At 35.2% G+C, this 18,752-nt stretch overlaps 1 protein-coding gene across 1 annotated transcript in view; it reads right to left on the bottom strand.

The window, feature by feature from the left end:
* Positions 1-18,397, bottom strand: part of LOC121730616 (protein tyrosine phosphatase type IVA 3) — a 33,679-nt gene extending 15,282 nt beyond the window's left edge. Inside the window, exon 1 of the mRNA XM_042119736.1 lies at positions 18,266-18,397. The gene's annotated coding sequence lies outside the window, so the exon portion shown is untranslated. The remainder of the gene's footprint in view (positions 1-18,265) is intronic.
* Between the last annotated feature and the right edge of the window lie 355 nt (positions 18,398-18,752).

An 18,752-nucleotide genomic window follows, 5' to 3' on the forward strand; every position in this document is an offset into this window, starting at 1 on the left:
GACTAAAACTAAGAAATTAAAGTTCATTGTCAGCATAATTCATCATGTCTTTATCTCTGAATTACCCATAGCATAACACGATTGGTCAACTTTTATAAGCATAACACAGAATAATTAATCAAAAAGACTTCTATAAAAACAGGGATTTTAATTTTGCTGACAGAGGAGAGTGATTTAAGCTTCCAAAATTTGTACATAGATTAGTTGAAACTTCAAGCATACACTATACTTTGCCAATAGTTTAACTATACTATAATATTATAAATGCGAAAGTATCTCTGTCTGTCTGTCTGTCTCGCTTTCACGCCAAAACTACCAAACCGATTGTATAATGAAATTTTGTACACAGATAGTCTAAAGCCTGAGAGAGGACATAGGCTACTTTTTAACTGAAAAAAAAGGGTTGTAACTTGTAAGGGGGTGAAAATGCGTAAATTTGTTCAAATTAAGTTAGTTTCATAAATGTATAATAGATGGCGCCATGCCGTCTCCTACATCGCGCTGACGCTTACTCAAACATCTTTCTATAAGAGGTGGTATCATCTTGCATTACATTTTCGATTTTTTCGATTATTACTTCTTTATTACGTTATTAATTAAATAACTCAGTACTTTATCTATGCAGTCATATGCAGTGACGTAACCTTAAACCTATCAATGATAAATAGTTTATGGGTAAAGTTGTGTAATTGGGGGGCTAAATAATACTTTAAAATTTGGCATAAATAAAGTTTAATTTAAAAAAATGAAATAAGTAAGTTATGTGCACACTGCACAGCTGTTTTTGGGTGTTTAGATTTAAGGGGTACCAGGGTTTTTTATAAAAGCTTTTGACACCAATTTTGTTGACATCGCGCGCTATAAACTGAAGTCCACGCGGACGAAGTCGCGGGCAACAGCTAGTATGAAATATATTTATGGTTTTTTCCAATTCTTGCTGTTCCATTTCTTGTTTTGCAAAACAAGCTATCTAAAACATAATATCTAAAACGATTTTTTACTTTAACGCGGCGTCACCTTTTTCGTTAGTAAAGGTTTAGAAGTCTTTGAGGACTATCTCTTCTACATCAATATCGTACTGCGATATTGATAAGTAAGTATCTGTTGCGGACGTCACTACAATGTGACCGTCTGCGAGCTCCGCCCACTTCGTACACAATTAGAACCACCCGCAGCCGCAACTCCAACACAAGGAACCATTGTAATTATAAAATGGACGCTGAAGACGATGTTTACACAGGAACAACAATATATCGAATGTAATTTTATCTGAATAATGTGTTCCTTTAATGAGAACAATTTTCTGTGCCTACTTTAATATTCTATAATTAATCTACATCTACACTGCACCGTAGAGTGCATGTATCTCGGTAACTCCACACGTTCATGGGCTAAGGATGTAATTTCATCCTCGCGTTATGTACCTAAGTCATTATTATTTATAATAACCATTGAATGTAAATAATGATCGTATAACGAGGACCACCTCGAAGCTTCATTAGATTTACACAACGAATGCAATGTTTGCAGAAAGATTCAGTTATGGCTACATCGGTTATAGATTTTCAACCGAGAAATCAATCACTGAATAAAAGGAATAAAACTTTTTCAAACACGGACCAGAAAGACAATTTCGGATACTGCTCATTTGACTTTCAAATTTGTTTGATCGATTTCAGCACAAGTTTCTAAGAAAGGCTATTTATTATGTGGGTAGGTAGCGTGATCTGGGAAAATTGAAGCTAGGCAGTTACTCGGGAACCAATTCGGTAATATATACGGACATAATATTTTGATTCGGAATGGAATCGTTCAATAGTAACCAATTTTATTTTTGGCTATTCCCTCAGGGCACAGTTAGTTATTAGTTTATTACTTATTACGGTAAACAATATAGATTGGACTGCGATTAAACTTTGTATGATCTGACTTATTCATTTTATGTAGCATGGAAGTTGAAACAGACTTGGCGGATATAGGAGTAAAGGAAAAAAGGTCAACTTAAATACAGGTGAAGCATTCCTGTAAAGCGTTGAACGTGACCACAACACGTGGCAAAAGTTGGCGTTTCACAATTGCCACCATTGTCGCCTCCCCCGCTCACCGAACTCCCACAACGTGCCGCAAACGGAGCTCTGTTTGAACATCAACATTCAACAAACAGCTTGTTTGGAAAATACAACATGAAGTTATAAGCCTATTTCCGTCCTTCTATAAATAACCTAGAGACGGGTTGGCCTTTTCCGATTCGACTTTTCTGGAATAGATTCAATGGAATTTTGTACTGAGTACTTACTCGTGAAGAGAAAATAACGATTGTTTTACATTATAATGTGCACTCTCAAATCAAAGTGAATACGGAAAATATTCTATGACAAAAATTAACAAAAAATGACAAGGAAAGATCATGAAAGTACCAAATTATCTGTAAGAGATATAAATCAGTCTAGATAAGTTAAATTATTTTAAACAATGCTATACATTTTTTGCTATCGATAAATATTTCGTCCACTTATTAGATATGGGACTTTACTGCTTCAGATAACGGACTTAATGCCAAGGAAATCAAAGCGTAGCGCAAAGGGTTGATAAGCAAACAAGTGCTGAAGCATGTTACGTGAAGTATGTGAAATACTATTAGTACTATACTAGCTGTTTGATCGAGCTTTGCTCGGTATCCGATGAAAATGTCATTTTCTAGAAATGATTCCTAGCTAGATCGATTTATCGCCCCCGAAACCCCCTGTATACTAAATTTCATGAAAATCGTTGGAGGCGATTCCGAGATTCCAATTATATATATATACAAGAATTGTTCGTTTAAAGATATAAGATTATAATATTATTACGATTACATTTTAAGGGTCATTAGCTTTATCATCTTATTAAGTTATAACCCTTGGGTTATTATAATAAGTTATACAAATATAATATGTACTATGTAAGATTTTAGGTTCATTTGGGTAACAAGGACACTCTTTAAAGAGGGGATCATGTTTTTCGTCATAGTCTTTCTTTAGATTTTTATTTCATTACTTGCTTTTTTCAATAATGAAAAAGGGGCATAGTTTTTCATGCTTCAGTCGCCCTAAAATCTAAATATGTAGTACCATCCGTATTTTGGGATCTAGGTTAGGGATTCTTTGACCTTTTAACTGAAGACTGACATGGGACTAATTGGGAGCATCTTGAAGTGCAGGGTGCAGGGGTGTCGGGGCGCGGGGTGTCCCCACGTGCGAGGATGCAGCCGGGGCGGGCGGCCCGCGACCCAGTTCCCGCCCGGGATCAATACTCGGTCATCGACTCCGCCTGCGCCCCGCACGGGCCCCATCCGGCCACCGTGCCCACCACTATGTATTTAGGCACTTCCAAGATAAAGAGTGTATTCTTTTATATATGTGGTATCTTCTACTTCACATAATATTATGTCACCGATTTTTAGTATTCAAAGGTCATTCGGAGCTACTTCAGCTCTGTTTCTATAAGTGTCCATAATTTTGTCGACAGCTTGAAAGTCCTGTCGAAGCTAAACATTAGTTAGTAACTCTAACGGTCTTTACTTTCAGTGGTCTTCAGCGACTTTGGTCACCCATTGCGAGAGTTCCAAGCATTGAGCTGATAGTTCCAAGCGACGAGGCGTTATCAGCATTTCCAGGGAAATAATTGCCAGCAGTTTTATATTCCACTTGTGGAGCTCTTTACAATTTACGACGCTTAAAAATATCGCTGACGTCAATCGTCGATCGAAGAGCTATTCGACGCTATTCTATTTCAGAGTGTCCTGGCCGTGGGGCGACCTAGCTTAGTGACCTGGATAGCGTCGAGTGCCGACCTGCTTGCCGTAACGCCGCTACACCTCTACCTAACTGGCAACTGCACAACGCAACACACACATAGCACCCATTTACAAATAGAATAGGTATCTAGGTTTCCTGTCACCTTTTGAAGAAGTCGATACAAAAATATTTGCCCATAACGCAGTGTCTAACTACTCTGCATAATTTTGCTTTTAACGACTTTGTAGAGAACAATGTTATACAAAAAGCAGTTTAATTTCACGTTCATGCGTCAGGGGCTAATTAACGATACTGAAAAACATTTAACGCAGACATTAGTCATCCAGGATGAGTTTTTTTTCATATTAATTACAATTTACAGCATTACAATTTAGGAACAAGCGTTATTTCCTAAACAGTAGGCTGAATGACTTAGATGTAGATGATGAGAACGACGAAACTGTTTTTAGGGTTCCGTACCCAAAGGGTGAAAACGGGACCCTATTCTTGAGACTTCGATGTCTGTCTGTCCGTCTGTCTGAAGTCTGTACGTCTGTCTGTCTCCAGACTGTATCTCAAGAACCGCTATAGCTAGAGTTCTGAAATTTTCACAGATTGTGTATATCTGTTGCTGCTATAACAACAAACACTAAAAACAAAATAAAATTAATATTTAAAGGGGGCTCCCATACAACAAACGTGTTTTTTTTGGCCTTTTTTGCTCGATATCAATAATATTTAAGAATAATATTAAAATAAAATAAGGAATTAAGGGGGCTCCCATACAAAAACACAATTTTTGGTCTATGTTTGCTCTATAACAGTACGGAACCCTTTGTGCGCGAGTCCGACTCGCACTTGGCCAATTTTTTTATCAGATTCAAAATTGAGTATCGTCTGTTTTTTTGCAATATATCGCTGATAAAACTTTAAGAAAGGATAATATTAAGATTGTCATTTTTCCAAGGGTCGTGCTTTTATAAAAGGTCTATAAGAATTTTATTGTCTGTATGGTATAATGCAGCAAGTTTCACAAAGTTGCCTGAATACCCTGTGCAGGCCCTTCCGATTTCAATAAGCTTCGTCGGAGCCAGCTCTTATCATGTTGGCTCGCCAGTAGCCACTCACTTGTCAGAGAGCCACAATCCGCGAAGGCGGCTGCGGGGCCGATTCGTGCTCACTGTTCGCGCATAATCCACATGGCTCCAAAATGTTCTAGATCTTGCGGCAAAAATAACCCCACTGTTCTTACTCACGAGATGATATCATCGAGTTTAAATATTCATTAAATAAAAAGTCGTTATCGCAAGATTTTGACCTTGGATAAACATCAAATTGTAAATAATATGAATTTCTAGCGTGCTGAATTATTTTGCTTAATTAGAATATTTCAAGTACTTTGTAGTTAAAATTATACAGACATCGAGAAATTGGACTTTTCTGTACATGATTGATTAATAATAATTATCGAAGCTTATGTATTAATAAATCGTAACGTTCGTACTCGTAACGTAATCATTTTATATATTTTTTTATGAAAAAGGGGGCAAACGAGCAAACGGGTCACCTAATGGAAAGCAACTTCCATCGCCTATGGACACTCGCCGCATCAGAATAGCTGCAGGCGCGCTGCTGGCCTTTTCAGAGAGAATAGGGTAATAGGGGAGGGTAGGGAAGGGAATATGGGATAAGGGAGAGTAGGGAAGGGAAAAGGGTAGGGGGTTGGGCCTCCGTTACCTCCGTTAAACTCACTCATCATTTTTTGGAAATGACTACGTAATAATAATAATAGTTAAAATAAACTAAAAAACCCACGCCTATTTCTTTTCATGTTTTATTAAAAAAAAAATCTAAATATAGAGAAGACGACCCTAGATATAAGCCCATGACTACCAATAAGAATTAACTGCGTCTTAGCTGGGTTAATATAGAGACCATGATGCTTACTCCAGTTACAAATTAGGTTATGGTCACTGTTGAGTTTATGTATAGCAGCATGTATGTCATGTGGGGATGATTGGCAATAAATTTGGAAGTCGTCAGCGTAGAGGTGAAAAGATGAGGTTAACAATTGTGTGATACTGTTTATAAAAAGAGAAAAAAGTAGTGGAGACAGCACGCCACCCTGAGGAACACCAGTAAGGATCGTAGACCAATCGTAAATCAATTAGTCCCGCAAAATACATGCGGGATCCCGGTATTTCGGGATCCCACTTTTTTTTTATGAGATAAGGGGGCAAACGAGCAAACGGGTCACATGATGGAAAGCAACTTCCGTCGCCCATGGACACTCGCAGCATCAGAAGAGCTGCAGGTGCGTTGCTGGCCTTTTAAAAGGGAATAGGGAAGGGTATGGATGGGAAGGGAAGGGAATAGGGTAGGGTAGGGAATAGGGGATTGGGCCTCCGGTAAACTCACTCACTCGGCGAAACACAGCGCAAGCGCTGTTTCACGCCGGTTTTCTGTGAGAACGTGGTATTTCTCCGGTCGAGCCGGCCCATTCGTGCCGAAGCATGGCTCTCCCACGTATAATCCCACTATCCCGGTATTGCATTCCCTAGCCGCAACCAAATTAATAATATTAGTTACCAGCTGTTTAAGCACACAGCAATGTTTGGTTAAATCAACACATACGCAAATTATATAAATGCGTAAATTAATTGTAAAAAATACGCAAGCTTGTAAAAACTATTGGCATAAATTTCATTAGCTTTAGGCCGTTGCCATTATAACGTAGAGGTCGGTGAACCGTCCTTGGCCGGCGGTCAGTGACCCGGCGCAGGCGACAACTCATTCATGAGGACAGACTAGAGCTGTGACCTCACCACGGTTGAGGTCAACAAAGACGCCTTTATATCTGCTCTATTGTCATTTGTCTCCTAAAGGTGCCCACTGCCCATACACGGGACAATTTGTCGTTTCGATCGGTCGTCAAGAAAATCGTCCAATCGATCTTTTGAACGTAAAATCGTTTGCGATATTGCTACACACGTACAATTTATCGTTCGATTTTAACATCGAGGAGATAAATCGTTACGATAATTGTCCCGTGTATGGCCACCTTAAGCCAATTCCAATCTTTCTTTGTCTGAATCACGGCAAACATTTCACGCTACGTATCAGCGATTTACATGAAAGCTGGCAAGAATACGTCATATTAAAATCATCCTTTGGGCCACCCTGTGGGGCCACCTGTTTTTGATGTTCTCTTGAATTTATTCATCGAGGATGCAACCCACTATTGAATAATTTTACGACAAAATCCACAACGAATCTAATGTGAACAAAAAATGAGGCGGCTAGACCGGTCCGGTATAAAAAACCAAGGGTATTGCACTGGGGCTGGGGTTCGTCGCTCGCCGCCGACGGCTTGGGAACCTCAAAGGGCCTCGTCCCTGCGCAACCCTCGCGCTGTCTACGATGGTCGATGTCTGATGGGTTTCTACTTTTTATCTTGAATGGCGTTGAGGTTGCGGGCACAAACAAAAGTATAACATTGCCCGTACCGATTGTCACGCAGCTCGGTGAAAATAGCGGGTTCAGTGAAAACACCGCAGACAAGGTTTTGTTTTAGCCGGGTTAGCTGTTACATGATAACGCGTCTGAATCACACGAGATCGGTCTTATACGTGGGCGCTAGTAAAACAATAGTGAATAGACGTGGTGCAATAGAAAGTACATGTTTGCACGCAATTCGTACTTACTCTCCTACAAAATGAAATTGTTTATTTTCTAAATATGTTAAAAATGAACTCTTTTAGAACGTCTACATCAGGCGTACCACCGGTTCTGGAAGAACCCGGCGAGAAAAACCGGCGTAAGAATCTCTCATGCGGCACCCATAAGAAAAAGATGGGAAAATTATTGTTCTTTAAAAAAATGTGTTACAATAATATTATAATTACTTAAATTTCATTTTTTGAGTATGTAGTATATTATTTACTCTTTTTTAATGTACCTACTCTACCGGGGACTAACGCTGACAGGTATTGACATCAGGGTTATTAATCTCAGAGAATTCGATTTGTAAAAAGACATGGTCATTTTTAATATGGCTTGTTTATTGTTATTTCAGCAAGATTGTGTAAGTATATAATTAGAAAAAGAATTACATTATTTGAAACATATTAACGAACAAGAAATTAAAAACTCTTTGTTTAATTAAATAACTGGCAACACCTATTTCTATGACCATATTGGATCCAATCTCTCAGCAAATGTCAAAAATCTATGATCAAGAAGGAAATGAATCATTTATGGGTGGTTCTATTTTTTCGGCCCCATTTGCTTTCGGGGTCAAAATTTGATATTTACGAAATGAATTTTTTCGATCAAATACTTTTCGTCAGAAAGGGTACCTCTTACGCCATAGAAAGAGAGCGCACATGTAGGCAAATAATGTAATTGTAGGCACCTAGCACTGCGCGGTCGGAATTTGAACTTTATAGTATCGCAGCAAGAGTTGTTATTTTTTTAAACGGGTTTCACGAGTTGGACTTCTGTTGGTACTACTAATATATATTCTGTGCCGTAAGATAATTAATCAAAAAGATATTAAACATCAAATAGCCAAAATTTCATTTCCAACGCTCATACGTTCCCAGATTGCTAAGCTTAGACACAATTTTCTTAAAGTTTTCGTAATTAATCTTATTATGTTTTGTACTGGAACATTAGCTTAAATACTCATATTAACCATTTTAAACATAAGAATGAACTTGTGCATGTGCAACATTGAGAGAACGTAGGTTTTAATTTTGTCACGCAAAACCGAGCAAATGGTTTTTATGTTTTTGACCAAATCTGCATCTGTAGATCTACGTGCAAACATGTTTCGGAATCCCCACGCCCATGTCTGCCATAAATTATAGGAGAGATAAGATGTGCGCATTGTTTCTCGGAGAAAATTTAATTTTTAGTTGCAAATTCTCGTTTTGTCACGGGTAAGCCTTCATTACCATCCATTGCCTATTTAAATGACTTTTGTTGCTACTAGCAACAAAAGTCATTTAAATAGGCAACTTGCTAGTGATTTTTATAATACATTATGATAAAGACTATTGAAATACCTTCTTAAGATATGTTGCAGGGCTTTTGAAAAATATAAGAATGCAACAACAATTTAAATTAAATGCCAAAACTTCATTTCCATCCATTACCTCCGATTTTTAAACCAATTTTCCGATTTTTTTAGTATTATTTAGTATTTTATACCAGATTTTGTCCAAATGTTATCTATATATTATATTCCATTTTAATATTTCTTGCTGCGAGTCATTATGTACCAAATTACCGCTAATCTCAAAAACAGAGAATGGATTGCTTCATCATCAGTTGGTTCACTTGAATGGTTCTATTTTGGGGGTTCGTTGTCTGTCTCATCACTGTTATCTGCCATTAGATAGAAAAGGGGGGCTTAATTACGTCTGAGACAATATTTACTTAGGAAAAGACGTTCAAAACAAAGATTTTTACCTAGCTTGTGGATTGTGGAACTCTATGTAGATATTGTAGATTTACGCCCTGTCAAAGATATGCTTCTGGAGCCTTCAATGAACCGACGAGCACACATTTTCATGGAAAATATATCTTCGAATAGTATTTATGTTAATCTCATAATGAAACTAAATATGTGATTATTTTGAAATAACTAGTATTTTTAGTAACATACGGATAACCCTGTATATTTTCCTTTTAATAGGTACCATGTAGTACTAATCTAGCTAGTACTTCATAATTAAGACATAATATTTAAGATTTAAAACTGTTTTTTTAAGAATTTAAGATTTATTAGTTACAGGAACATAATACATATTATTGTTGCTAAGAATCACTATATGTATATAATGCTTGTTAATGTATTTAAAGTGGTATGAAACAAATTGAGATATTATTTTCAATAGTTTACTAAACTAGTGGGCGCAAAATTGCATAGAACTGCGATTTGTGAAACTACTTCTTAAAATATTGTTTTCTTAAAAAATCTTGTAAGTTAATAGTTAGGTAAAGTACATGTAAATAATAATAAATAAATAAAATAAAATATCTTTTTATTCAAAATGGGTATCATGATACACTTTTTGAAAGTCGAACGAAGAAACTACGTTGCCTACCACCGGTTCGGGAACTACCCCGCCGAGAAGAACCGGCGTAAGAAACTCGCACGGGGCCATCTTCTACTAAAAAAATGGAATGATTGTATACGATTATATAGTAGACCTAAAGATTGGTTGCATTTTTTAAATAAAATAGTAATGTATGACTTGTTTCTTACTTTTAACAAAATTTTTACATTTTAGTTATTTTTTTAGTAGGCTTAAATAAAAACACTGATCTTATTACTCATAAAAATAAAACAATAATAAGTATTCTGTTTATAACTAACATGAAATTCCTTAATTTTTTTCGCTTCCATATAACTATTTTTCATTTCCATCCAATCCTTTAAATTTCCATCTTATCGATTTTCATTTCCGTCTGTTGCATCATTACCGTCCATCTATTTATATCGTAAATATAAATAGCAGACTAAGGCAATTCAGGGATCAGAGTAAGTATACGTATACAAGCCAAAATACAAAATTTTGTCGTAATATCGTTAAAAAAAATGATTCTACAAAAATTGCCAAATGGGACCGAAAAAATAGAACGACCCTTATCTATATTACATTATCCAATATTTAATGACTCAATGATCTACAGGGTGTAGCTGAAATAAGTGATAATAGTTTAGGGTGTGTAATGTGTATGTGTTCCTTGTAGAGAGTTCACTGTGAAAGTAGCAGCGCTGAAAGACCAAAAAAATTTTTAACTTTTGTATGGGAAAACTTGTGAGTCGTGACGCTCTGGCCCTTGCCCATACAAAAGTGAAAAAAAAAATTCGTCTTTTAGAGTGCTACTTTCACAGAGAACTCTCTACAAGGAACACGTACATACCCTAAAGTATTATCACTTATTTTTGTTACACACTGTATAGGTAATCCTACTAATATTATAAAGGCGAAAGTTTGTTTGGATGTATGGATGTGTGGAAGTATTCTAAGCATATGCTACCAACAAGTAAGATTTTGCACCGCGATATACCTGGTATACCGTGGTTCGGAAGGTGCTGAGAGAACTCCTGATTCTTTATAGATACAAGTTTGGGAGTATCGGCGTTGTTTTAAGAACGGAAAGCATATGCTACTATGCAAATTACATTCATCATCATCATCATCACTACCATATTATACCATTTCATAGTCTTTTAGATCGAGACTCGAGTTTGTCAAGCGATAATTAAAAAAAATCTATACCTACCTAATATTATAAACCTGAAGAGTATGTTTGCTTGAACGCGTCAATTTCAGGAACTACAGGTCCAATTTAAAACTTATCTCAGTGTTAGATACATCATTTATCGTCGAGTAAGACTATAGGCTTTATTATATTATCACGCTAAGACTAATACGACCGAAGAAACTCAGGAAAATGTGGGAAAAACGGGGGAAATATTTTTATGGGAAAATGTACGGTTTCTGTAAAATTCCTAATTTACGCGGGCAAAGCCGCGCGGGACATCTAGTCCAATATAAATGATAATCTAATACGCCCCTAACGGCCGTTCCCAATATTTGATCTATCTCTGATTTTGCCCTACTAGAGATAGGAATACCTCACAATTGACATAAAATATAATATGTCTATAATGTCTAATGTGAGCTTTTCCTATCTCTAGTAGGGCAAAACCAGAGATAGATCAAATATTGGGAACGGCCGTAAGACTTGTTAATTGTTGTGTGATCGAGTAGAGTTTATAGCGATGACGGTGTATCATGAAACTGTTAACAGAGGAAACGCCGTTTTATCGAGTCCTAGTATGCTGTATGACGCAAAGGCACAATTATTGCGTCTTGCAATACTTTCCGATGTTGGAATCGCTGATACTATGATTGTTTACGTCCTGCGGTGACGTCAATATGTGCGGCTGTGCAACATCTTCCCATCGGTCCTATTGAAGTGTGTCCGTCGTATAATACCGACAGCATTATGTAAACATACAGCTACCTTTGTGGAAATTACTAGAATTTGCCAACCTGATCAAAAGTACTGATTTACATAACAGAAGCAAATGGCGGTACCCAGCAGTTTAAAATTATAAGCAGACTTTCATTATAAAAAAAGAGTTTAATTTCCATGGGCGTACCTAGGAAGATAAAATAAGCGTCAATTTTCCTGGCAAGTGGGAATTAAAAACGTGTCACCTACTCTGCGCAAAATGTTGGAAGTGTTGGAAACAAAACATATTTTCAGTCAGTAATAAAAGTCAATTTTCATGATTTTTAGGGTTCCGTACCTCAAAAGGAAAAAACGGAACCCTTATAGGATCACTTTGTTGTCCGTCTGTCCGTCTGTCAAGACCCTTTTTCTCAGGAACGCGTGGAGGTATGAAGCTGAAATTTATATCAATTACTCAAGTCTACTGTCCCTTGAAGCTGTGAAAAAATCAAACTTCTAAGCCAACGCAATCAAAAGATACAGCCGTTTATGCCGCAAATTTTCGACACTTGCAAGGGAATCAAAACCTACAGGGTGCTTCCCGTGAACTCAGAATCTTGAAATTTGGTACGAAGCAACGTCTTATAGCATAGATAAAGGAAAAATTACGAAAACCATAAATTTTTAGTTACATCACATAATATATTTTTTTTTAATAATTTTAAACTTACTACCCATTTCCTCATAAACGCGTAGAGGTATTAAATTGAAATTCATACCAAATACTCAGGTCTATAATACCTTTAAGCTGTAACAAAATCAAACTTCTATGTCAACGCAATCAAAAGAAACAGCAATTTAAGCTGCATATTTTGAAACTCGCAAGTACTCGCAAGGGAATCAAAACCTAAAGGGTACTTCCAGTCGACCTAGAATCTTGAAATTTGGCATGAAGCAACGTTTTATAGCACACATAAAGGAAAAATTCCGAAAACCTTAAATTTTTAGTTACATTACAAAATATATATTTTTTAATAAATATAAACTTATTACTTTTTTCCTCATGAACGCGTAGAGCTATCAAGTTGAAATTCATATCAAATACTTAGATTTAATTGACGAACTTTGTAAACCTTGCAGGTTTGTACGGAACCCTCGGTGCGCGAGTCCGACTCGCACTTGGCCGGTTTTTTTTAAATATACCAGACCAACCATCTTCTCGAAAGGTATGCTGCCCCCCTTACCTTTAAAGTAGTTCTTGAATGAACCCGATTACTTAAAAATGAAGGGAGCTATAATCTTTAAACGAGCAATTCTTGTATATATATATATATATATATATATATATATATATATATATATATATATATATATATATATATATATATATATATATATATATATATATATATATATATATATATATATATATATATATATATATATATATATATATATATATATATATATATTAGACCGGTTAAAAAAAATCGACTATTTTTTTTTTTTCAAAACCCGCAGTGAAATATCTTCCTAGTAATGAAAAAAGAAGCCTGTGAAAACGGGAGCTCTTAATATCAATTTTGAAAGGTCGCTCATCGTGAATTTCTATTTTACGTTTAAATAACATGCGAAAAATTTTTTTTTAAATTTGGAATTTTACAACTCATTTTTGAATGAACATGTCGGGATGAGCGATACATATTTTTGAAGGAAATTGAACGCTCTAAATAAATTGTCTCTTATGTTTTTTCTGTAAGTTCACTCCTTCAAAAGTTATTCGAGTTTAAAATCCAACATGTAATCAATTCAACGTTTTTTTTTAATTTTTCTTAAATATTTCAATTTCTTAAATAGTTTGGGGGGCGATAAATCGATCTAGCTAGGAATCATTTTTAGAAAATGTCATTTTATACGTGTTTTATCGAATACCGAGCAAAGCTCGGTCAAATAACTAGTAGTGATAAAACGAAAGAATACATTTTTTTTTTTTAATTTAAACCAGAGATTTGGGATGAAAATATAGTAGAAAAACCTGTCAATAGGTACATCTATACTAATCTTATATGTAAATGCAAAATTGTTTTTGTCTATCTGCTACATCTTGACACCCAAACCGTTCAACCAATTTAGCTAAAATTTAGTATGAAGATTTTTTGAGTCTCCGGAATGAACATAGAATACTTTTTATCCAGAAAAAATGTACGGTTCCAGCGCGATTGCAGGCGTCATCTAATATTGAGAAAGTGAACGGAACGGTAAATGTCTACTCGATACGAGAGGGGCTTTTTATAATGATGTGTGTCTATTAAATGTTTCAGTCCAGCAGTTTCAGCCTTTTTTTGCACACAGGGTAGTTTGAATTTTTTTAATTGATTAACAAACCACCTCAGCTGTTTTATTTATTGTGTTTCTACTATCTTGCTCACAGTTTGTGGTAGCTGCATATTTAGATATTTCATAATACATAATATTATGAAATTCTTATAAATTACTGTTATTACTTAACTACACTTTAATATATATTTTACTAGCAACCCGCCCCGGCTTCGCATTGGGTATAAAAATATATATGAAGCCACTGAAAAAATTATTAAAATCGATTTCGCAGTTTTGACTTTTGACTTGTATTTATTATTACTACACGTGGCCCGCATTGGTCGGTACAGCCGCAATTTAAGCTACTTCCCGCAATTTTTTAATCTGTAATATCTTAAAAAATAATCATTTAAATCATATTATGATGTAAATGGCTACATAGATCTACATTAAATCAACAATGTATTTAAGGTATTTAATTGGATAAGGATTAATGCTGTATTTATTAAAATAGCTTCGAAAATTAGCCATTATTTGTCGTAAAAAGAAAATGACAAAAAAATGTTATTGTGGGATAGACATATACCATCGCGGAGTTTTCTGTAGACCTTTTCAATGTGTACAATACTTTGTACATTATTTTGATAAATCTCGTAGGGTTCAACCTGCGTTTGCAATATTACCGGAAAAAATGTAATTATTTACAACATCACATTAGAAACCCCAACAATAACAGTATTGTTGGGCAAGCGTTAGCGCGATGTAAGAGACGCACGGCGCCATCTAGTATGAATTTTTGGAACTAACTTAATTTGAACAAATTTTCGTATTTTCACCCCCTTACAACCCTTTTTTCCAGTAAAAAAGTAGCCTATGTCCTTTCTCAGGCTTTAGACTATCTGTATACAAAATTTCATTACAATCGGTTCGGTAGTTTTGGCGTGAAAGCGAGACAGACAGACAGAGATACTTTCGCATTTATAATATTAGTATAGACTAGCGACCCGCCCCGGCTTCGCACGGATATAAAATACATTATAGCCTATGTCACTGAAAAAATGATTACAATCGATTCAGTAGTTTTGATTTTAAATAATTTATATTCTATGATATTCTATAACATCATTGTTTATATTCATTATTACTACCCGTGGCCCGCAGGCCGCATTGGTCGGTACTGCCGCAAAAGCTACGTCCCGCAATTTTTTAATCTGTAATATCTTCGAAAATATTAATTTAAAATTTAAATCATAATAAGTAATATGCTGTAAAGGGCCATAATCAATAATGTATTTAAAGTATTTAATTGAATAAGGATTATTGCCGTATTGGTTAAAATCACTTCGAAAATTAGCCATTATTTGAAGTTAAAAGTAAATGACAAAAAAATGTTATTGTCGGATATCCATAGGAGATATACATAAAGGATCCATCGCAGAGTTTTCAGTAGACATTTTCAATGTGTACAATACTTGGTACATTATTTGATAAATCTTGTAGGGTTCAGCCTGCGTTTGCAATGTAAGCGGAAAAAAATGAATTATTTATGACATCACATTAGAAACCCCAACAATAACAGTATTTCTCCACTATTTAATGAATGTTATTATACTTATAAACCTTCCTCTTGAATCACTCTATGTATTAAAGAAAACCGCATCAAAATTCGTTGCGTAGTTGTAAATAGGGGAACAAAGGGACATGAGGTAAGTATATAAAATTCTCGTGTCACAATGTTAGTTACCGTACTCCTCCGAAACGGCTTTACTGATTTTTACCAAATCTTATACGCATATTCAGTAGGTCTGAGAATCGGCTACTGGCTACTTTTTATATTGATAAGTGAATTAATTGTTGAATAATAGTAAATTTCTACAACTCGAGATTGACGGCGACTATTGTTTATACGACATGTTGCCATGGTGCTATTACTTAAGTATTTAGTCACTACTCACTTCAATAAAATAATAATATGGGTGAAATACTTTAATATGGCAAAACAACGTTTGCTGGGCAGCTAGTAATATATTATAGAGCAAGAGCCCGTGAGGGCCAGACCTTCGTCTTTTTATAAAACCTGAAAGTTCTTCTGTGTATATCCCCAATACAGGTAAGAATGATCCCCACCCATGAAACCTGGGTAGTGGTGGCTTTGGCAGGTAATAGGTTTCAAAGGTGCAAAAAATTCCGCCTCAAATTTATCAATTTATAAAACTCAATTTCTTTATATTTTATTCATAATAATATTAAAACTCGCGTTGCTCATTGCCAGACACTTAGTATGGTTACAACCCCCTGCCGGACACCCCTAAACTATTATAATTTGTAATTATACTTACGTTATATTATAAAAGCTAAATTTTACATATGTTTTTTGGAGAACTATTTAATAATGTTTCCTTAGTAGCCGGACAGTTTCGAGGGTTCTATCGTCCTGCCAGACATATTGAATGTGTACAATACTTGTGAGCGCGAGGAGCATATATAGCAACGGGTGCGAGTGAAATAGAGTGTTCGGTCTATTGCGATCCTTTACTGCACATCTACTGTTGTTTACTCTGAATTATCTAGTAATCTTTTTTCTAATTTTTTGAGAAATTTGATTGAATAAAATTATTACAGTCTGAGCAATAAATTTTTAAAACAATATTCTGTAAAATTTTACAATAAAATATCAATCATATCAAAAATCTAGTAACTCAATTCATATTATTTCTAAATTTTATGAAGTTTATTATATTTAATTCAACTTAAATTTCAAAGTCATCAAAATCTTATTGTTTATTATACGGAAGAACAATTTTTTTGTTAATAAAAAATTTAGAGGAAAATGAATTTATTTAAATCAAATATTTAATCTTCTTCATTGTCATCGTAGTTGATATCTTCATTTTCGTCGTCTGACAAATGACAAAACCAAAGTTCCAATATATGCAGATATTCTGTTTATCAGATTTTTTGGCATCTGCATCAGCTTCTGCTGTGCACTAAAAAATTCACTGGTGGTCTCCCACCAGTGAATTTTCTTCACCTTCAAAGCTATTGCCAACTTTTATGAAAAAATAAAAACAGATAACCTTGAATATCTCGGAAACGTTTGTTTTGTTCACTATTTAAATTGGACACATCACACAATGGATACGGTATAACCCCATCACCAAGGTGTTATACATATTACATTACTGTGGAACCTGCTTGTGCAGGTGTAGGGAAGCCACAGTATACCCGCAGACCAGCTAACTAAAGTGACAGTTATCAATCAATTCTGAGTTATCCTGTATAGTATTATAATAAAACAAAGAACTGCATAAATGTTTAAAATTTACATGAGCTAACAAAATTGTTATATTAATTATGGAGGACTAAAAGCAAAAAATTAATGTTTGTCTTTGTTCTTACTTTTTGTAATTTATTACTTATTCTTTGAATAATATAATAGTATTATGGATCAATCCCCAAGGGGCAGCCAGCTGCCCCATAACAATTGAAAATCGAAGGTGTCTGCAATACACACAATGGACACCAGTTACAGATAATATAAAATAAATGATTTTTAACAATAACCTGTATCATTTCAGACAATTTGTAAGCCATGAAAGCAAAATCTTGATCAATGCTTGACATTAATCATCTATTGTGGGTAAATTTTTAAGGTAGATATACAAAAAAAAAACTAGGTATTAAAGATTTTGCGAGCGACGGCAAAACATTTCTATTTTTGGTCACTTGTCGACCGCCGTGGATGAGTCAACGTTTCGCAACACTCAACAGGACTACAAATTACACGCGGACTGCGCACTGATCATAGGAAACTTTTAACAATATTGCGTAAAACTAATCAGTGTCTTCCGTGAACGTACGATGCCTTCAACGACGATTCTTCAGCGACTACAATTACAACCTCCATTGAAAGTTACATAGCTATAAGGCGAATGTGAAAGCTTAGAGAGGTAGGTAGGTATTCAAAAATATTGATTGAACGAATAAAATAGGGTGTACTAAGAATTTTCTTTACAGAACAATCGAGTACAACGCGTACAAATGAAAAATATGTTAATTGTTCTGTTCCACGACGCCAGCCTAGTGACGTTTTTACAAGTGAGGGCACGACCTTCGTATGTAGGATATCTTAGCATTTAGAGTATAATCCCCAAGTTTATTAGTGAAAGGGCTTTAAATATAGTAAAACTTACCTCCACAGCCATACACATTGAATCAAAAGTGAGCGGAATCAGCCGAGAACTGCTAAAATTTTAACCACACACGCGAAAAACGTGTGCACTGCACAAAAAAAATTTTGGACTGAATTCTGATGTTGCCTGTATATAAAAATTGAACGGTGATTCAAGGGTTGCAAGTTGTTAATATTCTACTCTTTATTTCTTTTCAAAAATGTATCATGTATGCCGCTATTTAAACATCCGCTGTAGTTACCTACTTATATTTTTACTTTAAATCAACATGAAATCAACTATATTAATATTTTGACTTTCCAGCTTTTCAGGCTTCAGCAAGATTTTTTCTTCTTTCGCATGTTGTTAAGTTATTTAATTATTATGTTGGTCAGCTTGAGAGTCAAGAGTGATGTTACCATTTTTTACTCTAAAAGCTTCACCATAAATAACAATTATATTTTTGTATGTTAAACAGAGTGTGAGTGTAAGAAAACAAAGGGAGAAT

Source organism: Aricia agestis, chromosome 9, assembly GCF_905147365.1.
Source record: "Aricia agestis chromosome 9, ilAriAges1.1, whole genome shotgun sequence".
NCBI classification, from domain to species: domain Eukaryota; kingdom Metazoa; phylum Arthropoda; class Insecta; order Lepidoptera; family Lycaenidae; genus Aricia; species Aricia agestis.